The sequence below is a fragment of the Pipistrellus kuhlii genome, unplaced genomic scaffold, assembly GCF_014108245.1.
Source record: "Pipistrellus kuhlii isolate mPipKuh1 unplaced genomic scaffold, mPipKuh1.p scaffold_m20_p_13, whole genome shotgun sequence".
NCBI lineage: Eukaryota > Metazoa > Chordata > Mammalia > Chiroptera > Vespertilionidae > Pipistrellus > Pipistrellus kuhlii.
The window spans coordinates 40,183,385-40,205,288 of NW_023425438.1; the positions used below are offsets into that span (position 1 = coordinate 40,183,385).

The 21,904-nt window shown below is 36.6% G+C and overlaps 1 pseudogene; it reads right to left on the reverse strand.

Annotated features, from left to right (window-relative positions):
* Window positions 1-6,429: 6,429 nt before the first annotated feature.
* LOC118717781 lies at window positions 6,430-6,926 on the reverse strand (annotated as a pseudogene).
* Between the last annotated feature and the right edge of the window lie 14,978 nt (window positions 6,927-21,904).

Here is a 21,904-nt window from a genome sequence, read left to right on the forward strand (position 1 = left end):
AATTAACATTACATAAGAATGTGATGCATGTCCTACAGATAAGAGAGGGCTACTGTACATAAAAATGTTTTCAAGGTAAACAACAACTAGTCCTCAAGTAAGAAGTCTTGAGAGCACAAAAAGTGATACAAAATTTATCTTATTTACTTGATCATTGGAGTGACATATATAATACAGGTCCAAAGTCTGTGTGCCTTACATTTAAAAAAAAACCAAAACTAAAAATATCAGAGTTTGAAATAAGGAAAGGTTTACTGATTGAGAAGGGAGAAGTTACTAACCAAGATCAAAGGTAGTGGTACCTCACATCCATCTTAAGAAAGTACAGAGTTAAGATTTTTTATGTCAAAGAAAGGGGAAAATGGAGGGACAAGAGGTGATTGACCATGTAGAGTAGGGGTGTCGAACTCAATCAGAGAAGGGGCCAAAATCTAAAATCCAGCCTAAATCGCGGGCCGAATGGTTTACTGAACAGTCATAAACTGTCATTGTGATGGAAACGCAGCGGAGTGCAGTGATGACAGCACGGTGCGGGCCACATTGCAAGGCCTGTCGGGACGGATTTGGCCCGCGGGCCTTGTGTTTGACACATGTGATGTAGAGGTTAGAAGAAGAGAGTGCTAGTTGATGTGAGACTGGTCAGGAGGTTCCTGCAAATCTTTGATAAATATACATACGTTTCTTATCTCTTAAAATAAAATTCCTCTAATAGCATTTATATATTCAAGACTAAGCACAATAGCTTCTATGCTATCAGCATGAAAGTCATGGGAACAAAGCAGGCTTGAATAAGATGGAGTCAGAGAAGCCAAGGGTTTTACTCTGTTACATGTTTATTAGCTATTTCATTTTATCCAGAGGGATAAAAAAATAAGCAAACTCAAACTGTCTCTGTGTAACAGGAAGTAGTTTTACAACTTGGAACAAGGAGCTCACTAAAGTCAGGTTAATATCTTTCCACAGAAAGGGAGATGGGGGCACTATCACTCTAGATATTTAGATTGATGACTCCTAGGTCCTTGAGAAAGACATTCTGGGTCCTTCAGCTGACAAAAGGCCTATCTAGTATTCCAAATGATGTATGTACATTTCAAAGAGATAAAACACAAGTTTTCTAAGATAAATGCTCTAAGAAAGAAAGAGGAATAAGGCTTTTAGCTTTTTTTAATAGAAAAAAAGATTGTCTTATTTTCTTATTTTTAATTTCTGTTTTTAACTAATATATATATATATATATATATATATATATATATATATACACACACACACACACATATATATGTATATATTAGTGCATTAAAAGTATTTATATTTATATAAATATAGTTATTTAAATATATAGTTTTTTCAGATACCTTTATAAGCAAAGATATATTAAAGTGGATTATTAAATGTATTCTTTTTAAAAATCAATAATTAGCTGGCTGTCATGGCTCAGTGGTTGGGCATCAATCTATGAACCAGGAGGTCATGGCTCAATTCCTGGTCAGGGTACATGCCCAGTGTGGATTCTATCCCCAGTGTGGGGTGTGCAGGAGGCAGCTGACCAATGATTCTTTCTTATCATTGATATTTCTATATCTCACTTTCTCTTCCTTCCTCTCTGAAATAATTAAAAATACATATTAAAAATCAATAATTAATTTGTGACACCTTTAATGAAGATGCTATGATCAATACACTTTTAAAAACACTTTTTTTTAAACATTTACTGATGATAAAAAATGTGCAATATTCCTTCTATTTGGAAACTATTAACAACAACAACAACTGCAACAAAATAATCTGAAGGTAAGAGTTCAGAGTTAAAGGAAGTGCACTGAACTCTTCTGGGGCAGGAAAAAGCACAGACTCTATATATTTTTAAAGTGCTGCCAGTTTTGTAAGGAAAATATATAAAATGGACATAAAGGATGTTTGCTGGAGAAGTGGAAAAGTTCATTTCCCCAACATACTGAAAACCAGATATATTATAGAGATGAAAAATGGAATTTAGCAAGCAGTAAGTGTGGGTGCATTTGTGAGGGAAGTTCAAGTTCTAGTGGCTTTTAAACATTAAGCCCTTTCCACCTCCTTCATTGAGATGAAATCTTTAATGAAAACTTGGAAAGGGACATACATCTAAAGCATAGCATAAGATCAACTACAGCAGCAGTGGTCTCGGTTACCTAGAATGGTTGTGACGAAGTTGCTGGATACTCTTTCCAACTTTCCACTTCTAGCAGTTGATCTAATTTACTTTAATTTATAGATTCCAAGGCAGTCACACTCAGGCATTTGTCTGGGGAATTAAAGGATGTTAAATGCAGTCATGCTGCAGAGAAGTTGGCCGGCATCAGCCTCCTTTGGATTATTACGAGGAAAGAGTTACAGAATGCAGGAGTAGATAATATCTTGGGGGTTGAGATGTCCCTCCCTTCACTTAACAAGAAGTTTAGAAAAATGGTGAGGTGACTTGCGCAAGGTCACATGGATACTTCCATTTGAATGAGGGCTACCATGGATCACTATATGTGCTATTGCTTAATGACTGAGCCTGAGTTAATTTCCCTAATCCCCAAATTAACATTTTACTATTATTTATTTATTTATTTTAAATATATTTTATTAATTTTTTTTTTTTTTTTTTTTTTTTTTTTTTACAGAGAGGAAGGGAGAGGGATAGAGAATGGAAACATCAATGAGAGAGAAGCATTGATCAGCTGCCTTCTATACACCCCCCTACTGGGGATGTGCCTGCAACCAAGGTATATGCCCTTGACTAGAATTGAACCTGGGACCCTTCAGTCCCCAGGCCGATGCTCTATCCAGTGAGCCAAACCTGCTAGGGATATTTTTTATTTTTTACAAGTATATCTTTATTGATTTCAGAGAGGAAGGGAGAGAGAGAAAGAGACAGAAACATCAATGGTGAGAATCATTGATAGGCATGTTCCACACTAGAGAGCGAGTACACAAGTGGGCATGTGCCCTGACCAGGAATTGAACCATGATCTGGTTCAAAGCTTGATGTCCAACCACTGAGTCATACCCAGCTGGATCCAAATTAATATTTTATAATACAAGTTTACTATTTTCTTGCCCTTCTATGTCTGCAGATGCTAAGATAAAGACCTGTCAGTGTATTGTTTTGTTGTGTTGTATGTGTGTGTGTATGTTCAATTTTTAACCCTCTCTAGTACACTGACTTCCTGATTCAACTTTCACACCTGGCCTGACTACTACTCCTCTCTTTTATCCACTGCCCCCCAAGATTTGTTCCAGGCCATTCCCAGTCCCATGACTTCCTGATCAGCATTTATTCTGTATTCATCATTTGCTTTAACCACATTCAGAAGTAAAAAATGGAGGGACCAGGCCTGCAAGGGAGGGTAGTTAAGGTCAAACAGGCTGGCAGGGGAGCAATTAGGCATCAATCAGGCTGGCAGGGGAGTGGTTAGGGGGTGATCAGGCTGGCAGGCAGAAGCAGTTAGGGGCAATCAGGAAGGCAGGCAAGCGAGCAGTCGGAAGCCAGCAGTCTTGGATTGTGAGAGGGATATCCAACTGTCTGTTTAGGCCTGATCCCTCAAGGGGTCCCAGATTGGAGAGGTTGCAGGCTGGGCTGAGGGCCTCCCCCCTGCCCCCGCACCGGGCATAAATTTCATGCACCAGGCCTCTAGTTCATTATAAAAAGCTTTATAAATAAATAGGGTATTTTCTTACCTTAATAAGTCAAGTTTACTCAATATAATTTTTCATTACTAGTAATATAGCACATATTAAAGTGGTTGTATTACTAATTTGAAGAAATTATTCAAAAATCCATGTGTCATTAATGTATAAGTCACAGGATGAAAGATGTACAGCATATCTAGGACTTTGGGATTTTGAATAAAATTTGGCTATTATCTTTATTTCATTCTTTTCACTTCATATCATAAATTAGAAGAAACTTTATGATCCCCAGTGTAATAACTGCAGTACATTTTGAAGCAGAAGATAAACCATCCTATTTTTGTTTTTCCCCTCATCATTTAATGATCTTTCCTATCTCTATTCATGTTGACATTTCAGCATGCATAACTTTGAAAATTGTTATTCAGTAAAAATACATGGCACATCAACTTACTGGTGGTTTGGTTCACTTCTTCCATTTCACATGCATTACAATTTTTTATTAAAAATAAAAGAACAGCCTTCTCAATTTCAAAATTATTTTGGTAGCATATTGCATAAAATTTCTTTATAAATATACATGCTGCAGGTGCCAAGGCTAGAGGTTTTATTTCCTTAGAATTCCAGGTGTACATCATACCATTTTAAAAGATATAATCTTATATTATAATGAAATAAAAATTTTCATAGTAAATCAAACACTTTTTCTTTCAGAAATTAACTTCTCAGTATGTCCCTGAAAGAAGTACATGTACAAGAACATATGTGCACAGGAGCATATGTACGACGATGGCCACTGCAAAATCAGCTCTAATATTTATAAAAAAGCCACAAGGTGCCCACCAATAGAAACTATTCACAAAATTTAACAGTATGCATAGTTAGTAACAAGTAGGGTAAGGTCACTATATACTAACAGAATGATTTTCAGAATATATTGCTAAGTAGAAAATAAATATAAAAAATATTTATATACACATTTCTTATTATACTATGTGTATAATCCATTTAATAAATAGTTATTAAGTTTCCACCTTGTATAAGGCTCTTTTTAGGGGTCATGAAAAATTTGGAAATCAATGACATATAAATGGATTGTTTAGCCATAAGGAAAATAATATAGAAAAAAACAGAAACAAGTCTGGAATAATATAAAATACAGGAATCACAGTAGCCTTCTCTGAAGAAGAATTGATGAGTTTGTATGGAGAGAACAGAGTGAAGAGATGTACGTTTGAGGGCCTTCTTTTCTTCTTTAGGATCATATTCATTAATTTCCTGTGTAAATACATTTGGGTGTTTATTTTTTTTTTAATTTTACATTTAGGGGGAACATAGTGGCATTAAAACTGAATTTTAACATATCATGGTGGACAGCAAGAGTAGGATGTAAAATGTCAGAGGAGAACAATATTGACACTACCATTCTCTGGGATACATTCAGCTTCCAGTTATCACTCAAATATGAGCCTGACTTAGGGCTTCCTCTGGGTCTCCTTGGGCAGACATAGTAGGGCAGAGACAGAGTAATTTTTCTTTTTCCCATTCCTCTGGGAATGCTTTAAAAGGGACTATGTAAAATTCCCAGAGAGAACCCAACACATTCAACTCTAAATTACATGGCCATTATCTTCCCAAAATTGAGATTTTTAATTATAATTGCATTAACATTTGTACTAACTTGGAAAAAAACACTCAATTTTTTCCAGGTGGTTATTTTTGTTATTTACTTAAATGGCTCCAAATAATGTGTTGAATAACACTGCTACTTTTTGATTGTTTAGTTTTAAATATCATCCATTCCCTTTCCATTAGGAAAAAAATAATCTCTGCTTCTTCTACCCCAGCACATCCATTCAAACTTCCCATTTCCACCCTCCTAAAATAGTACTAATTTGATAATACTAATTATTACTTACATTCTTATAAGTATACAAATGTTATTCATAGTTGAACCTTGATGAATTGTTTATTTCTGGACCACTTTAAAAAATTTGCTTGATTTTTCTATAGCCTTATTATTGGTTTAAACTCAAACACTTAGAAAATTCTCCAGATGTCCCTTAAAATGCTCAGATAGATTAGTTGTGCTATATATTTTATCTCCATGTAACAACTTCCTACAGTCTGGCTGTAGTTGACCCCAGTGCTGGTACTTTTCTGTCATCCTGGGGGTGGTCTTTGCCTTCATCCAGGGGCATCTCATTCGTTTTTTCCTGTGAGATATTGTTTCTGGTATGGACTCTTGTTTTTTTTGCTAGTTGTTCCCTTATGTTGACAACCTAAGTCAAACATTAGCTTCCTGAGGAGAAAAAGATAGGAAAGAAAGGTTTTGGTAAAGCCTTGAACAAGTGATAATAACACTGGGTTGATCGGTTGCCTAGATAGCCTTGGTTGGATAGAGAATTTGTGGTTTTATATAATATTTCTTCAGATTTTAAAACTGCTTTTCTATTGTCTTATAGTTTCAAGTATTTTTGATAGGGCCGTAGCTAGTATATAATTAATCCTTTAAAATGATACATTTCGTTTTTTATTCTAAAAGTGGTATTGGTAATTTCCCTACTGATCTAAAGTTTAATAAATAGATTCAATGGTGTATTAAATGTCCATTTGTTGTACTGGGAGCACTCAGGGATCTTTATATTTAAAATATATTGTACTTCATTTCCAGGAAAGTTTCCTAAATATATTTTATCTCTTCTCTTTTCTCTAATGACCTTTTCTGGAACTTGTCTTATTTGGATATTGAACCTCTTAGAATGATCTATTTTGTTTTTTAAGCAAAGTAAGCCTTTATTTCCTTGTTTCTCAAATAGAGATGGCTGAGCTGGTTGCTTTTTGGTAATTAACCAAAGAGACCAAATCCCATATCATCTTCCAACTCCTTGACACTTCTTTGCTTCAACTTTGGCTGGGGCTGCAGTAGCAGCAGTAGCAGTAGGGGTGGTGGTGGCCACAGGGGCAGCAGCCACAAAAGCAGATGGATCAGCCCAGAAGGCCTTGACCTTTTCAGCAAGTGGGAAGGTGTAGTCAGTCTCCACAGACAGAGCCAGAACTTGCTTGTACCCATTGATGACAGAATGGAGTACTGACACAACAGTTGGGTAATCAATCTGTAGGCACACGCTGGCTACATTGCAGACACCCCCCAGGAAGCGGGAATGCAGAGTCTCCTCTGTGATGGTAAGCACATCCAGGTTGTAGATGCTGCCACTGTGAGTCTCCTGCTGGGGGATCAGCCCAAAGGAGAAGGAGGAGATGTTCAGCATGTTCAGCGGGGCGTCAGGGATTGCCACACAGGGTTTAAAGATGATGTCACTCCCATGAGAAAACCTGGCAAGAGGAGAAGAATGATCTTATTTTTATACCTTTCCTTTTTGTTTAAAGGCTTTAATGAGATGTAATTGGCATGTAAAGGCTATACATATTTAGGTTGTAATGTATACAATTTTATGAGTTTGGAGCTATGCATATATCCATGAAAGCATAACCACCGTCAAGACCAAAAATACATTTATTACTTTTTATCTTTCTTTGTAATTTTGGTCTATTTTTTTCTGTCTAATAAATTCCTTCTAAATTTTATTTACTGTCAGAGTATTGAATTTCCAAAGGTTTATATTTCTTGAACATCATGAATATCCCTTTCTAATTATATCCTATTTAAAATTAAGATAAAATCAACACATAACATATTAATGGTAGGGGTACAACATAATGATTTGATGTTTGTATATATTATAAAGTTAACATCCATCACCACCTATAGACATACTTTTTTTGTTCTTGTGGTAAGAACTTTTAAGAGCTGTCCTCTTAACAACTTTTAAATATATAACCATTATTGTTAACTATAGTCACCATGATGTACATTTTGTAATATCCTGTTCTAATTTTATAGTTATCATGTCATCTCTTATTTCTGAGAATACCAATGATAATATAGGTTTTAGTTTGTCCATTTATTTTTTAAATATATCCTAATCCTATAAAGTAATACTTCCTCCCAATTTCTTTTTTTTTCTGCTTAAAAATTATTTTTAATTGACTTCAGAGAAGGGAGAAGAAGAGATAGAAACATCAGTGATAAGAGAGAACCATTGATCAGCTGCCCTCTGCATGCCTCCCACTGAGGATCAAGGCCACAATCCAGGCACATGGCCCTGACCAGGAATTGAACATGATCTGTTGGTTCAAAGGGTTCAAAGGCCAATGCTCAACCACTGAGCCACACCAGCCAGGCCTTTTATTCTCCTTTGTTTTTACTGTCCCTTCATATGAGCTGCTCTGAGGTTCTGCTAATTCCTGGTTGTCTGCTTATACTTAAGAGAATGAGAAAAGACATCTTTTGGCTGTGGGCTTTGAATGGAATGCTCTAGCTAGGCCATTTAGTAGGAGAACCACGATTCAGTATTTTTTGGTCTTTCTCCCAAGACTGGTCATATTTGGCAAAGGAAGATTCTCCAACCGTGAAACACTGGCTGCCAGCCTTGTGTGAGCAAAGTGGCACAGGGCTTCCTAGGCGGTCTTCCATCTAGTAATCATTGTTCATTTCATTCAGTGATGTGCTGGAGCTGGCTCATGCTAGTGCTGAAAGCCATAATTTTAGGAATTTTGCAAGCCAGTTGTTAAACACAGCCATTTAAAAATTAAGTTACATAAACATACAATTAAATTATATAAAAACAGGTAATGAAAATTTAAAACATTACTTTCTAATTATTCTATTAAAATTTTCTATTATGTATGCTCTTAATGTTATTTACTACTACTGTAGGGTTGAACTACAACTGTGTTTCTGAACATCTCTTTCCAAGACCCAGTTCAATATTGTCATGTTAATAGCTTTAAGTCAGCCATGAAAATAGTATTAAACCACAGAAATCAGTAAGCACTACGAATCAGAGCTTACTTTTGTTTTATTGTATAAATGTACTAAAGTTAAGAAAAATATTAATAAGGCACATGAAGTTGAAAAGTGTTTGGATTTATAGCTGTTACATTATAAAGAACACAAAAAGTGAAGAAATATTCTACTATTAAAAATTATTATGTAATTAAGCAAAGAAGTCACTTATATAGTTGACAAATAGTATCTTCATAATTACATTTTAAAGTAAGCAAAAATGAACAGCATTCACTTTGGAACTACTCTTATTCATTAATTGCAACCATACCATAGATTGACTACAGATGCCAAAACTGTGACCTCCTGTTTTGGTAATATAACAACAACGAAAATTGCTAAAAAGCATTCCGTGAGAATCAATTGCTTCTATGGAATTAATAGTAAAATGTATTATGTATTTAATTATGATTTTTAAAAAATATTTTATTTTTTTAAGAGCCATTTTAGGTTCACAGAAAAATTGAAGGGAAGACACAGAATTTCCCTTATACTATCTATCCCAACCCCATGCATACCATCCTCCATTATCAGCATCACTCACAGAATTTTGTTACCAGGGATGCACCTAAACTGACACATTGTAATCATCCAAAGTTCATGGTTTACCTTAGGGCTCACTGTTTTTTTATTTGTTTATAAAAATCAGTCTGTAGTTCTTCTTTATGTTTTTCTTGAATATTCATTTTATTTTATTATTTTTTTATTTCTTAATCACAGTTTACTTTTAATATTATTTTGTATTAGCTTAAGGTCTAGAGCATAGTGGTTAGGCAAACATGTACTTTACAAAAAGTGTTTTTCCTGATATTTCAAGTATCCACCTGGTATCATATCTAGTTATCACAATATTATTGACTATACTAGAGGCCTGGTGCACAAAATTTGTGTAAGGGGTGTCCCTCAGCCCAGCCTGTACCTTCTCCAATCTGGGACCCCTTGAAGGATGTCTCACTGCCCTTTTAGGCCCAGTCCCACTGGGACTGCTGGCTCACAATCCAGGACTGCTGTCTCCCAACTACTGGCCTGCCTGCTAACCTGATCACACCCTAACCACTCCCCTGCTAGCCTGATTTATACCTAACTGCTCCCCTCACTGCCCCATTGCCTCAAACTGTCCTCCCCTGCAAGTCTGGTCCCCCCCCCCAAGTACCCTCCCCTGCCAGCCTAATGGCCCCCAACTGTCTTTTCCTGCTGGCCTGGTCCCTCCCAACTGTCCTCCTCTGCTGACCCAGTCCCCCCTAACTGGCCTCTTCTGCAGGCCTGATTGGCCACAACTTCCCTCCCCTACTGGCTATCTTGTGGTGGCCATCTTATGTCCACATGGGGTTAGCCATCTTTGACCACATAGGGGTAGCCATCTTGTGTGTTGGAGTGACGAACAATTTGCATATTACTCTTATTATATAGAATTCCCCATGCTGCACTGAACTACCAATTTGTATTTCTTAATCTCTTCACCTCTTTGCCCTAGTCTCCCAATCCCACTCCTCTTTGGAAACCACCATTCTGTTCTCTGTGTCTATGAGTTTTTCAATTATGTTTGTTTATTATGTTCCATAGTCCCCATATATAAGTGAAATCATATGGTATTTAGCTTTCTCTGGCTGGCTTATTTTAGTGAGAATAATAACCTCTAGGTCCATCCATGCTGTCACAAATGGTAATATTTCATTGTTTTTTTTAAGGCTGAGTGATATTCCACTGTATAAATTTACCACCTTTTTTACCTGCTGCTCTGTTGATGTGCACTTGTTTGTTGATGTGCACATGTCTTGGTTATTCTAAATAATGCAGCAATGGACATAGGATTGCATATGTTTTGAAATAGTGTCTTAGATTTCTTTGGATATATTCTCAGAAGTGGTATTGCTGGTTTATAAGGTAGTCCCATTTTTAATTTTTTGAGAAACCTCTGTACTGTTTTCCATAGTGGATGCACTAACCCATATTCCCACCAACAATGTATTCAGTAAAGTTTGTTTGTCAAATAGATATTTGAATTAATCAAAAATAATTTAAATGTATTAAACTTACGAACAACAGGTTAACTTGTGAAGTGTTTAAACTAGATTTTTAAATTGGAACAAACATTAAACAATGTTCTATAGTCTCCCCTCCAGCCAATTTTCCTCTCATTACAGAACCTTCTAGTTGTTTGTGGGACCATGTGATCAATTCTGGCTAAGGAGTGTCATTTCAGGCTGAAGCTTTTAATTGCCAGTGTGAGGCACTTCCTCTCTTCCTGCACTATATTCCAAAGTTTCTCTTGAGATGGCAGCCACAAAAATAGCGGTTCCACCAGTCCTGGTCTTTGTATCAATAGAATAGAAGCCTCTTGGAGATTTAAGTTTGACTTAGAATGTGAGGAAGAAATAGTCCCTTGTGTATCTGAGCGATTGCTTTTTTTTGTTACCACAGCATAATTTATCCTGTCTTGATTGGTCCTGGGGAGAGTGGGGCTTGAAAAATGTGGCTTTTCCTTAGTGGTTAAGAAATTGTGGCAAGATAATTATATTGAGGCTGGAAAATATGGTAATATATGTTTTTCTGTGGCAAAACGTTTTCTAAAACTTCCAACAGTGGTAGTTTGGGACACAGACTGTGTGCTTGTTACACTTGGGTCTGAAGAGGAGAAGGTTGCAAAAACAGCAGTACATGCTGGTCAGTGTTGGTGATATTTGACAATATGTAAATTTGTGTCTGCAGTATACATAGTCTCCATCGTAAGTCTAATTATTTCCAGCATATCCTTCAAATCAAATGACCAGCCATAAAGCAATTTTTACTTTATGTGAAAATTGTCAAACAGACAAAAGTAAACTTCATTGTAAGTATATATAAAATTGGGAAGAAGTTCAAAATGTTACTATAATATTAGCCATGTCTGGGCATCTGGATTATGGGTACATTTGTATATTTTTGATTTGTTCTCCAGTGAGCATCTATTACTTACATAAAAAAAGAAAATGTTAAAAGCAAAATATTAAATTGGCAAATGCAATGACACTAAATTGCTAAGAATGAATGACTTGTTTAACCTCCATGCAGAAAATCCAATTATAATATAACAGTGTCATCTTATACTTCACCAGCTGAAAGCTCTGGAATCTGACAATTTTTAGGATGCCCCTAGGAAATTGTTCTCAATTAACCCCAACCTAAGCTAAATCTAATTTGAGTAGAACCGAGCTGAAATTTGGGAATAAATTTACTAGAGGTGTGTTTCTCAATTCTCTGGACGATATTCTTGATGAAAAATTATGCTCTTTCTCTTTCTGACAGGGCTGGCAGGCAGACTGCATTGGTTTACATGTGTAAGTTATTGTCATTTTAGAATATAATAGAATGTTGATGCTGGCAGAAAATTAAAAAATTATCCAACACCAGGAAATGAAAACAAACACAATTTTGTGCTGATGCAATACCTATCATTCTTACAAAAACTTAAGTAATCTGTTACATGTTAAAAGAAGAAACTAGCAAAAGAATATAAACAAATATTGAATTCTAGTTAATGATGTAATTGCAGAAGTGTTTAAGGGTCAACTGTACATTTATAATAAATTTAATAAATAACATGTTCGAATGGATACATAGCCATGGAGACATATAATAAATCATCAGATAAAAATTTGTATATTTAAACTTATTTTTTAAAATATATTTTCATTGATTTCAGAGAAGAAGGGAGAGAGAGATAGAAACATTAATATGACAATCATTGCTCAGCTGTCTTCTGTATGCCCCACACTGAGGACTGAACCTGCAACCTGGGCACATGCCCTGACCAGAAATCAAACCATGACTTTCTGGTTCACAGGTCGATACTCAACCACTGAGCCACCCTGGCTGGGCTATTTGTCTATTTTTAAATTTGTCTATTCTTTTTTCATCATCACCTGTTATGTTATGATGATTCATATTTTTTCACTTATTAAATCACTGAAATATTAATATATTATATTATAGATTTTCATATTATCCATTCTAGATGTAATAATTCTCCTTTGTGTTGGTGCCACAGTGAACTGCAGTGAACTTTAATAATGGATCATTTCTTTGTGTATTTTTTTTATGATAAATTTAGTTGGTTTTATTTATTTATTTATGTATTTATTTGGTTTGTTTGTTTTCTTTGTAGTGGCACTTTGCATCCAGGATATTAGAAGTATGTCTCCAGAACAGTTTTGCATTTATTTCTGCTTGTTAAGTGATTTTGCTAATCTCCAGACCACTGATAGGAAATATTAATTCCCTGTCATAGGACTTATGCCATGCACATGGTATTACTTCCGGGCCTGAACTCATACATGACTCAAGCTTGGAGTTCTTATTTCTCATGAGAAATACTCCACCATTCCTTGCTACCAAAGTTCTGAGCTGAAGTAGTTTCCTTACTACTTTTCTGGGTTGTGGGAGAACATTTTCTAGTCCCCTCTACATATAGGATTCATGCCTTTGAGAATCCAGGTTTAAGGTAGGATCTCAGTTCTAGTGCCCTGTCTCAAGAGGCCCAAGGTCAAATGCCCTCTGTCCCCTCCGTGTGGCTGTCAAACCTCCAGTCCTTCCTTCACACCCAGGGTCTACCTGAGTCAGGTCCTCCAGGGGCAGGGTACCATCTGCTCTGCTTGCTGCATTTGGCTTTGGACCCTGGTATTTCTCTGGTCCTTAGAGATTTTTCTTTTCTTTTTAACTTTGAAGTTGGTTACACATATAAGGTTTTTGTGTGTAATATTTTATCTAGCATTTTAAACTATTTGGGCGAGGAAAGATCTCATATCACCTCAGTCCATTGCCTTGCTAAGAACTGAAAATCTCATGATCACATCGTTTCAGGTCAATAAGCAGTTATCTGCAACACTAATTTAATAATTGAGAACTATTACTTAAATATATCAGTGATTCTTAGAATGTAGAGGGAGAACTATACAGAATTACATTATTTTTAGCAAAATGATGGCCCTTGCTAAAAGTGATTACCATGGGTATGGATGAATTGAAATTTGAGTTTTGATGGAGCAGAAGAAATAATATGTGGTTAAAGTCTGCATGTTAGCACATTTCCCAGGTAGCTCTTAGCCATGAAAGCGTTAAGCCACAGATTAAATGTGCCATCATTATTTAAACATTTTTACTATTGTTTCTGGCCATCTCAATATCTTCTTGGAGATGCTATTAAGATGGTGGCTTATGCCTTTTCAGGGAGTTACTTAGTTTTCCTAGATATCTTCAATGTATACAAGAGATTTACATGTTAATAAATGTCTGTGGGTTTTTTATGCTTTTTTTCCCCCAATCAGTCTGTCTTTTATTACCAAGAATGGAGGGTTGGGAAGGGAGGTCTCAGCCAAGGATCTAGAAGGGTAGAGATAAAATTAATTTTTTACCCTTACAATTTTTAATTGTTTTTAATATTTGTGGCCCAGTGCATGAAAATTCATACACTGTAGTGGGGGGGGGGGTCCTTCAGCCCAGCCTGCCCCCTCTCACAATACAAGAGCCCTCAGGGGTGAGAGGCGACCTGGTGACCAGGGGAAGTTGACACCCCCAGCACATCTCTGCTGCTGCCATGGCAGGCAGTGCAAGCATTGGCTGGCCCTGGTTACCTGAGCCTTAGGTGGCCTGGGCAGCTGGGCAGCTGACATCTGAGGCTTGCCTGCACTTCGGGTCCACCCTGGGTGGCTGGGGGGCTGAGGGGACTGGACGTCGCTATCTTGTGGCTGTGGGTACCACCATCTTTGAGGGTGGTGGAGTCAATTAGCATATTCCCTCCTTATTGGCTGTGGGTGCCGCCTTCTTTGCAATGGCGTAAGGGTCAATTAGCATATTCCCTCTTCATTAGATAGGATGATCCTTTATAGAAAAAGGTTGTGGACCATTTGTCTGTTGCATTTAATAAAAGTCCTCTCATTTTTCTCTTCATTCTTCATTTGCTCACAATATTTCATACTACACAACAATATTATTTTCATATAATTATATCATTGCAGTTGTTTTGCTTATATATCTAGAAAAAACTTCCCCATTGAAAGTGATACATTTATCTGTGTTTAATTTTAGCATATTTATTGTTATTGCTTATGTAAACAATTAAACCTTCAATTCATCTTAAAATGTTCTTATTACATGGCTTAGTGAAGAAAATAATGCTATTCAATTTCTTGTGATAACTGGTAGTCCTATGCAGTTTTTTCCAAAATATGTTTTTATTGATTTCAGCAAGAAAGGGAGAGGGAGACAAAGATAGAAACATCAATGATGAGAGAGAATCATTGATTGGCTGTCTCCTGCATGTCCTACACTAGGGATCAGCCCACAATCCATGCATCAACCCTGATGGGGAATTGAACCCTGGTCTCCTGGTACATAGGCCATCGCTCAACCACTGAGTCAGGCCAGCCAGGCAAGTCGTATGCTGTACTTTAAACAGTCTAACATTTTCTCTATTGGTTTGAATTCTTTCTTTATCAAGTGATAAATTCTTTCTGAAGTCTATATTTTGCATAATTTCCTGTCTTTTATTTTACCTTTATTACTCTAAGAATTTTATGACCACTAGCATATTGCTCATAATATTCTTAATGTAAGTTTCACCTATTTTTTTATTTTTAAATTTTCTTCTTAAATACATGTCCAAATGACTTAGATTCATTGTGTCAAATCCTCAAAAAATAATCCCTGTAAATATTTGGTTGGAAACAATTTATCAATTATTTGGAGAACAGCAGACTATATTTTATTATACATTATAATGTATTACAAACATTTGTCATCAAGGGGTATAGTTTAGCTCTCCATTTATTTAAATCCTCTTACTAACCTTTTATTTTATCTTTTTTTTCTTATTTTGTTACTTATAATTTTGTTTATGCATTGGGTTTAAAAGAGATCAATGCTCTCTTTATTGAGTTGGTTTTTCATTAAATTGCTAAGACAAAATAGAATTTGATAGAGTCACAGATATGACTATTCTGAAATTCTTATTAAAATATGCCTGAAGGAACAGCAAAAGGCAACAACTCTAAACAACATGGGAAACACAGACCGGCGGCCTGATGCTGGAATCTGAGAGGAATTGTCACTATTATAAGGTAGATGGGATAGCAGTAAGGAAATATCTTTAAAGGCTAAGCATATGATATTCTGTGACTTTGAGTCAAAAAATAGACACCTTCCGAAAAGAAGTAGGAGGCTTGATGGAAGCGGTGCTATAAATATTAAAACTTTGTCTCAATGATCCTCAGTCTTTACCACTCACGTTTTATTTAGGTGATTTCAGTACTGTTCTTTCTCCCCCAGCTCTCGTTCTCTTCATGTTCTGAACCATTGCTCAAATTTAATTTAGTTATAAGTTTACAGTATTAGATAAGAACTTGTTCATGGATGTATGTGTGAGTAAACATATGTGTTGTGTGTCTCTCTGTGTGTGTGACCATGCGCACACATGTGCATTTTAAAAATAGTAAGAAGGCCTGGCATTACCACTTGGGGATATAGTGTCCACATGAATAAAGTGATGCTTTTGTGGGTAGTAAAGAAGAACCATCCTGCTCCAGGGCCTGATGGGAAAGTAATTTTTCCTATGCAAGTATTTTTTAAAATTGCTCTGTAATAGAGTTTGGGGAATAATAAAGTTAAGGGCTTTAATCCATCAGTTAAAACATAGAAAACAGTAATTCAATGCACTGAGGTCTAAAATCTAAGACTTTTATAAACAGACCATGGTGATAAACTAGAAAAACCAGTAATTGGACATTTTCATACAGGATTATCTATGATATTATTGCATTTAGCAACATAACATATTTTTCATTCCTAAGTGTAATACAGAAGAAGGTAGCAATAAAGGGAGCAAATTGTCTAACTTATCTAAATAAATGCAATCATCACAAATAGCCACCTTGGTCAATCCTTTTCTTTTTAATATTTTTCTTTTACTTAAAATGCATGTGGGCAAGTGCATATTTAGAAAGGGAGGGAAATATTGCTTTTTGGGCTTTTACTGGAATAAGATACCAAGAGGGTTGAAAAAACAAAGGATTGGTCAGGGAGAAAGATTATTTTAAAATACATAGCCCGTGCCGAAACCGGTTTGGCTTAGTGAATAGAGCCTCGATCTGCGGAATGAAAGGTCCCAGGTTCTATTCCAGATAAGGGCATGTAGCTTGGTTGTGAGCACACCAGTGGGGAGGGGTTGTGCAGGAGGCAGCTGGTCAATGTTTCTCTCTCATCGATGTTTCTGGCGCTCTCTCCCTCTCTCTTCCTCTCTGTAAAAAAATCAATAAAATATATTTTAAAAAGTAAATAGGCAGGATTGACAGCTTTGTAGGGGTCAGAGTGCTACAAAGATTGTGATTTAAAAAAAAAAAAGTTGACTTTCCAGACACACCTTGTGGACAACAATTCCAGAAACGGCCAAGGGCTGCTTAGATTCTGTATCAATTAGTAAGGTATTTTCTTTCAGTTCTTAACTCACTCTTTTATACTCCAATCTGAGATTCCTGGATGGATTTTCTTCCAAAGCATTTCTCTCTTCCAGCTGTTTCCTATTTGGTGTTGTAAGTAGGAGGCTGCATGGGTAGACTGGAAAGCCTGGAGAAGGCTCTTTCACCTTCCTGTTCCTTTGAGGTGATCTAGCAACACATCTTTACCTCTGCAGAAATGTTTTATCCCTAGAATACCAGTAACTTCAGTTTGCAGTTTCTCCATCAACTTGCAGAACCAACTTCATTGTACCCACTTCAGAGACACCATTGCCAACCAAGGAGCACTCCCTTCTCAGAGGTCTGGGTTCAAGATCCACAGGACCTCATCCCCAAGCTTCTGTGCTTTAATAATTCCAACCTCTTTCTTTTGTTCTACCATCTCTAGGGATTGAAACCTATCGATACATCTTACGCTTAATACACTAAATTCTCTTTGTTAAATAATTAGATGGCTCTGTCTCCTGATGGCCACTGACTGATACAGACCCCTGTTGCAGACTCATGAAGAGAGAGCTACAATAAATGATTACATTTGCAAGGGTCATAATCAAATCAGTCATTCAGGAGTTGCAAATATATTCCTAAAATGAGAGTTTTCCACTTTCTCTTTCCCAACACACACTGGAACCTCATGAAGAAAACAACATACACTGTAATTAGCTCCTTTTTCCAATGTGCCCTGCAGGAGACACCCTAAGGTCTCAGAGGCTATCACTTATTAAGTAGAAAGGCCAGGATTGCAAGCTGTGCCTGGCTTCAAAGCAGAGCCTCTCAGTTGCTGGGCTCTGTTGGGCCAATTCTCTCTAGGTTGCTGGCCTTGCTCCAAAAGTTATTTTATGGTCAAATCATTTACATGTTGTAAGGAACAATTGAACTAAATTAGTTACATTGTCTCTGGGATGTTCCAGTTTAAGTCAGAGATGGGGAGCACTGGTTGATGAAATCACTTGTTGACTGAATATTGATGAACCTCCATTAGGCATCTGAGCCTTTCTAATTCAATGCTTATACCCTTTAAATGTAGATATTTTAGAATATCATAAATTTCCTCCCCTCAATAGCACTTATTTAATAAATATATTTAGAGTGCCCATTATGTTCTAAGCAACATGTTAGTTGCAGGAATAAAATAAGGATAAGTATGATTTTCCCCCCTAAAAGCATATAATTAGGGACCACATTCATGAAAGAAGTCCAGGCAAGGTTTCATAAGGAATAACACTTCAGCTGGGGCAGCCTAAAAGACGGGTAAAGGATCTTCTGTTGGACAGGTGAAGAATGCATTCTAGACAAACACCAAGCGAAGGTCATGAGCAAGAAGGACCTGAGAGAGGTCCCCTGAGGCTGAAGTAAATGGAGTGAATGGGATGAGTGCGCAGTGAGGCCACAGAAGCACAGGGTTTTCTGTCTCAGGCTAAACAGTTCAGACTTTTACGGGTAAAATAAACAATTGAGACACTTTAAGCAAAAGCATTTTGTTGTGATACTTACATCATAAAAACATGTAAGTCAAATGTGAGTCAAATGGACTGGATGGAGAAGAAATATGACTGGTTGGTTGGAGCTGATTTGATGGATCAGAAAAGAGAATCTGATGGCTTGTACCAGGGTAGTAGAATAGAGATGGAGAGAAGTTGATATGTTTTAAATATGGAGTTAGAATCAAAACACTTGGTGATAGATGATTGAATTTTGGAGGAAAAGTGCCAGGCCAGGAGAACCTCCATGTAGTTCTGGCATGAGCAAATAGATAATGCTAACAACTTCCAATGGGGAGAAGAGAATTTGAAGAGAAGATAATGACTTAGTTGTGAATATGATTAGTCAGGGAAGCTGTAGTGACATTTGAGTAAATATATTAAGATATGGAGCATATGTTGATTATTAATGATCAGGCATTACAGATGAGATACCCAAGTAGTTTGGGTGAGTAGATGTTTAACTATGAGAGAGTATGGGACACTGTAGATTGAGAACATAGATAGAATGAGAACAGCCTGACTAAGCACAGATTCTTACAACAGGCATGACCAGAAGTAAGAGGAAATCAGGAGAGTATGTGAATCTGGGTGTAAAAAAACCCTCCAAAATCTCTCAAGCATGCTGTGGCCAACTAAGTAAACTTGTGAGGAGAGACAAAACATAAGATAGAGACTAACAAGTAAGTGCCCATTATCTTTTGCAGTGTAGAAGTTGTTGATCATTCTATTAAGTTTATCCTTGGCAGGTTCAAAGTAGATGGTGGAGTACATGGTTGCTGAGGATGTGTAATCAACTTACATATTCTTTGAGAGATGTTTCACATTGAAATAGATTCAAGATATTGGGTAAGTAACTGGAGGGCATTGTAGGATTCAAGAAAAACAGTTTTAACATGGGAGAAGTGGAATATATTTGATAGCTAATTGGAAGCCTCCAACAGAGAGTGGCAGGAGTTGGAAAGAATGCCCACTGAGCAGGGAAGTAGTGCTGGACGGAGTGTACTGGCAGTTGGAGGAGGAAAGTCCTTCTTGTGCACAAGAGCGCAGATAGGAGAGGGTGAATGCAGCCTTTCAGATTCAGTGGAAAGAATCTGAGGGAGCTCCCTATGTGCCTTCCTCTGTGCTGTGAAGAATGAGGCAGGAGAACAAAGCAGGGAATAGTATTGGGAAATTGAGGGAAGTAGACAATTGTTTCCAAACCATCCTGGAATTCAGGTCTCATCAGAGACCCATTTTATGTAAGTTTGTTTTACTTCTTGCTGCTTATTTTTTTCTTCTAAGTTTGATTTAATTTATACTACTTCTAGAACAAACTTCCTTTTAAGCTTTAGGGGAAATTTAATGGCTATACTGTCTAGGTAGTAGGTATTTTTAGTTTTATACTAAAGTTCCATTTATACAAAGGGATACTCTTCATTTTCAGTTTAATAAATATTTCTTTCTAGGATTTTATGTAAGTTTTATCTATCTGTCCATTCATCCATCCATCCATTATACCTATTTTTATTTTAACAAGACAGAAGGAATTTTGTAACAAAAAAAGTAGTAGAAAGTAAAAATTGCCTATTATTAATTAGTGAAGTTCCTGATGCTATTTTTTCTCTTAACATTGAAAACTGATAAAACAGTGTGGAATTTCTTTTTAAAATTGCCCTCAAATCCTAAAACCTCTCTTAATTGTTTTTCTAAATTTGTGGGGACTGTATTCAGGTTGCTTATTGGTAATCCAGGCTTCAAATTTTAGCACACTGATCTCCTTAAGTAGTTAAAACAATTCTTTCCCAGAGACCATGCTGTATCAACCACCTAGTTTGGGGCATACATGTTTCCCTGTTTGCCAACAAAAGAATCCTTTCTCTGTTTTCCAGGTATTTTTTTACTTTTAATTTTTAATGGCAGTAATATCTTCATTTAGTTTTGATTGAAAACATTAGCAGCAAAATGCTAAAACATTTGAGACTAGGATTAGCTGAGTGGTTTTTTTTTTTTTTCCTTCTTGTTTGTTTTTTTTTAACAAACCAGATTAAGCAGATGATAGTAAGTCAACTGTAATTACATGTCATAATAAAAGTACCGAAACTCCTGATATCAGGATTATTCCCATCCTTTGAAGTCTTTCTTTGGTCAAATTTCTTCTTATAACCAGCACCCACCAATATATCCTTGTTGCCAGCACACAAGGATTGCAAGCTCTTTAGTTCTATTGAATCTTAGAGCCATGCTGTGAGATCTCGTTCAATTCTCTCAATTTTTCCTAATGAGAAAACAAGATTAAAAGGATTTGAGTTACTAAAGATCACAGGGTGGATATCCATCTCATTGATATATCTCAAGCCTGACACACAGTAATTGCTCAATAAATAAGTTAGAACCTCCATACTGATTTTCATAATGGCTGTACTAATTTATGGTATTGAGTTCCCTCAAAAAAGTACAAGTGAAACTACTATATGACCCAGTAATTATACTTCTGGCTATATACTTGAAGGAATAGAAATCAGATTCTCTAAGAGATAACTGAACTCCCATTTTTATTGTAGCATTGTTTACATGGCAACTATGTTAATCAGCTTAACAATAAACCTTCGGACCAACTTACATGGCAACTATGGAAACAACCTAACTGTCCTTCAGCCAATGAATGGATAAAGATGTGACACACACACACACACACAGAGAGAGAGAGAGAGAGAGAGAGAGAGAGAGAGAGAGAGAGAGAGAGAGAGAGAGAGAGAGAGAGAGAGAGAGAGAGAGATTATCCAACTTCAAAAAAATAAGGAATTCTTCCTGGCAGGTGTTGCTCAGGTGTTGCTCAGTGGTTCAACATTGACCCATGAATCAGGAGGTCACAGTTCGATTCCAGGTCAGGACAGAAGTCAATGTTGCCGGCTTGATCCCCAGTGGGGGGCCTGCAGGAGGCAGCCAATCAATGATTCTTTCTCATCATCAACATTTCTAACTCTCTCCCTCTTTCTTCCTGTGTCTGAAATCAATAAAAACACATTTTAAAAAATAATAAAAATAAGGAAATCCTAACTTTATCCATGTTTGTGAAAACATGGATAAAGTTGGAGCATATCATCCTAAGTAAAATAAGCCAAACACAGAAAGAAAATTCCTGTATGATCTCACTTATATGTGGAATCTATTATATAATAGTTATAGAAGCAGAGATTAGGATGGTGGCTCCCAGGGGCTGGAGGCTGAGAAATGGGGTGATGTTGGTCAAAAGGTACAAAATTTCAGCTATTCAAGATGAAATGTGGTATACACACACACACACACACACACACACACACACACACACACTGGTAACTTTGTAGAAGTGAGGGATATCTTGATTAGTTTGTGATGATCATTTCACAGTGTAT